The following is a 4,055-nucleotide window of genomic DNA, read 5'->3' on the forward strand; positions in this document are numbered from 1 at the left end:
CTTCTTCTTCTTCTTCTTCTTCTTCTTCTTCTTCTTCTTCTTCTTCTTCTCCTTCTTCTTCTTCTTCTTCTTCTTCTTCTTCTTCTTCTTCTTCTTCTTCTTCTCATTCTTCTTCTTCTTCTTCTTCTTCTTCTTCTTCTTCTTCTTCTTCTTCTTCTTCTTCTTCTTCTTCTTCTTCTTCTTCTCATCAACATCACCATCATTATCACCATAGTCACCGTTGGTATTATTGCTGTCATCAATAAAACTCTTAATATAAATATTGTATCATAAGAAATTTTATTCAAAGAAATCATCCCCGTAACACTATTTCCGTCGACGCCGTCGTCGTCACTATCATCACCATCATCAGCATTGACGTCATCAGCATCATCATAATCGTAATGAGTATTATCAATACCTCACATTGAGAAGAGTATTAAACATCGACCCTAGTATATAACTGGTATCCATGTCGTTGGTCCGAGAGAATAAAATGAAGGTTGGTCGTAAGGAAATTTTCTCGGTGGCTCTATTCTGCAAACCAACAAACAGGGTTCAGTCCCCTTTTGACAAAGGTACAAAGAGATACTCAACAAAACTACTCCCTGTTCTCTTACTGGTATTGATCTTAGTCATGCAGTTAAGAGAAGCGATGCAGGCAATTTTGAAGAGATCTGAACTCAGAACGTAAATAGGTGAAGCTAAATGCCGTAACGTATCTGGTTGGCTGCTCTATCGATTATGCCAATCGATTAATTTAGCTTAAAAAGTAATTGAAATAAAATAATCGAGAAGGTTATTGTTGCTATTGCTATTGTTTTGGTTGTCATCATCATCACCCTCATCATCATCATCATCGTCATCATCACCACCACCACCATCATCATCATCATCATCATCATCATCATCATCATCATCATCATCATCACCATCATCATCATCATCATCATCATCATCATCATCATCATCATCATCATCATGACTATGTGCTTTACTTCCTCCAATTTTCTTTCCGTTGATGTTGTTGTTGCCGTCGTTGTTGTTGTTGTTGTTGTCTTCTTTATTAATATTCATTACGTCAAGATTTTTATCTTCCCTCCTACTTTCACTTTGCAATGATAGAACGCCATATGTTGGAATTGGAGGGAATTAATGGAAACAATAATCTCCCAGTTCATCAACATAGCATTTATTCCTTGACTGTGTGCGTGTATGTGTGTTTGTATACATAAATGTGTGCATGTGTGTGTGTGTGTGTGTGTGTGTGTGTGTGTGTGCTTATACGCTCGTGTTTATGTGTGTCTATGTGTCGGTTTTGTACATACAAGTGTGACTATGTGCACGCATGTTCATGTCTTTGTGTGTGTGATTTCTTCCTGCTGTTTATGCTTTTGAAGCTGCAGTACTTCGCTTTCAAACTGTTTCTTTCTATTTCACTCTCACATGGACTAAATTAACTTTCATTAACTGCTTGTCAAATTATGTAGATTTATGTTATATTTATTTATATTCTTGTCTTCTAAGTTGATGAGGCAATTATTATATGCCAGGTCAATCCAACACCAACACACGCCTTTCATACATTTTCTATAACAATAACAAAGATAAGTTAAAGCCAAAAATGAACGAAAGAAGAAAACCACTTAAAATTTCATTCATATTTTATATTAGGTGGCAGTCGATAAATTGCTGCATTTGAGTTGGCGTAAACGTCGCCTCGTGGTTACTAAATTCACTTCCTAATCACGTGCTTCCGGTTTCGATTTAACCTCACAACGAAGGCTAATGTGTTTTACTATATTCTCGACTCAACCAAATCATGCAGAAGTAATTTCGTAGTCAGAACATATGTGTCCACACTTTTGGAGTAACAAACTCACCAAACATGTGAGTTGCCTTTCGATTCACCTATCACCTCCCCGATTCTGTTTCAGCTGCTATTGTCATGCTTTCTTACAATTCCACACCCTTATCACTGCGTGTTGAAGCAGGCTGCCGAATTGGACATTAAAGTCCACCATCTTCGACCCATCGGTACTTCTAAACAGGTGACTAAGCTGCTGCTAGAAAACTGCTCACATTGGATGTTTGAAGCAAAGTCTTCATGACCATCGGCCAAAAATAGCAGCTAAATATCTTTCAAATTTCACTCAACCATATTAAGCAAAGGAAGAACACATTGAAAACTCTCGATTCTTGTAGTAGAAAAGAATACGGACACTCATGGCTGTCTTTTTCTCTTACGCTAAGCCTGTTCGATAAGTAAGAACTAAAGCCACAAAAGTAGCAACGGAAGCGTTCGTGTGTAAGCAGCTTCTTTGTGTTGCCTGAAACAAACTTATTCTCTCTTATTCGACTTTACTTATGGTCTCCTCTAAGAAAGCAACAGATTGGATGGCGCTCGACCAATCAATCAAATAACTGTTCGAAGCAGCAGGTTTACGGCTTGCGAATTACAGGCTGCTCTTGCTTTCTGTTCCCCTGCTTCCACTCTGGTGCAGCGCTAAATCATCATCACAACTAAACAACTTCACTTCCACCATCTGAGGGGGTAGAGAGTCTTCAGCTTTGTCAAACATAAGCACTATCAACATCGCAATGATATCAGAAGAAATGACAACATCACGTTTTTCCTTGTTAATTCTGTCATATCAATCATTCTTACATTTGCACTAAGTATATGCACACAGAAACACACACACATACACACACACAGAGACACACACACACACACACATACACGTACGCACACACATACATATACTCATACACACATATATACATACATACATACATACATACATATATATATATATATATATATTTATATACATATATATTCTTCAAAACTGTACCATTTTCAATTATGAGACACTTCAGGGGGCTTGACATTTGAAAGAGATTTTGCCGAAATATTATAATTGAATTTCAGAAGACCACCAAGTTTTAAGAGAAACATTCAACTAAACCTAACACAATACGGTGAAATATATTCCTAGAAAGCTATACAGCACGTTTTCAGCAGAATTTCCCTTCCTGCGTTCGAGATCGACTTTGCTTTCATCATTCCGGGTCGATTAAAAATACCTCTACCGTACAGAGGCGCATATAATCGACCTTTTTCTCTTACTCAAATGTAAGAAATTATCTTGAGTAAAGAGACTCTTTTATCGATTTTACCAGCAAATAGACAAATATAATAGATTTTATTCTATTGTTCTCATCTCAACAAACAAGTTACAAGGCGTTAGCAATATTTAACCAGTGAAGATACCAATATGTAGTTGTGTTATTTGCTAGAAAAAACAAACAATCAAATTTGGCAATACTTCACATTCTGTATATTTCTAAAATTCTAGTCCTAGTTGCACAGGCTTCAGAAAGACGTCGTTTATGACAGACAGAACGCCATACACGATCAATAGCTAATAACAGTTACAAGTATATATGCGTGCGTGTGCATAGTTTTTGGCTGGTGTGGCCACTTTGGGTAATTTTGTTGAAATTTTGGAAGGACATTTCAGCATCGGACTAAATGTGGAACAAAACGCCCATTTGCTAACTCGATACGTTGCATTTAGTCCAAACCCTTCATTCACTATTTTAGTTACCGGAAACGCATACACAAATAGAATTTTCCATATCGCTTGGATATAGCTAACTTACGTCCTTATGAACACAGCTTTCTCTACTCTCCACCACCCACACCTACCTTCTCTGAACACCAACTTCCTGTAAAATTAGTAACTGAATTTTTAATCAATAGATTATTTTGGTATATTGACTAGCCCTGAAATGTGTTACGTAAGTGGGCCAAGAAGAGTAATTCACTCCGACGAAGTAAATAGTTCTCTCCATATAATATTCAACATGACAGGAAAGAAACACCTTCGACAAAAGTGTCTACTTTTGTCGTTTGATGTTCCTATAACGGAGACAACTAATAAATGGTGTGTAAGCGTAGGATGAAAGCTAGAATAGCGATCAGACTAATCTCACAATAGAAAGCTATTTATCTAGACACACACACACACACACACACACACACACACACACACACACACACACACACA

This window comes from Octopus bimaculoides, chromosome 22, assembly GCF_001194135.2.
Source record: "Octopus bimaculoides isolate UCB-OBI-ISO-001 chromosome 22, ASM119413v2, whole genome shotgun sequence".
Taxonomy (NCBI): Eukaryota; Metazoa; Mollusca; class Cephalopoda; order Octopoda; family Octopodidae; genus Octopus; species Octopus bimaculoides.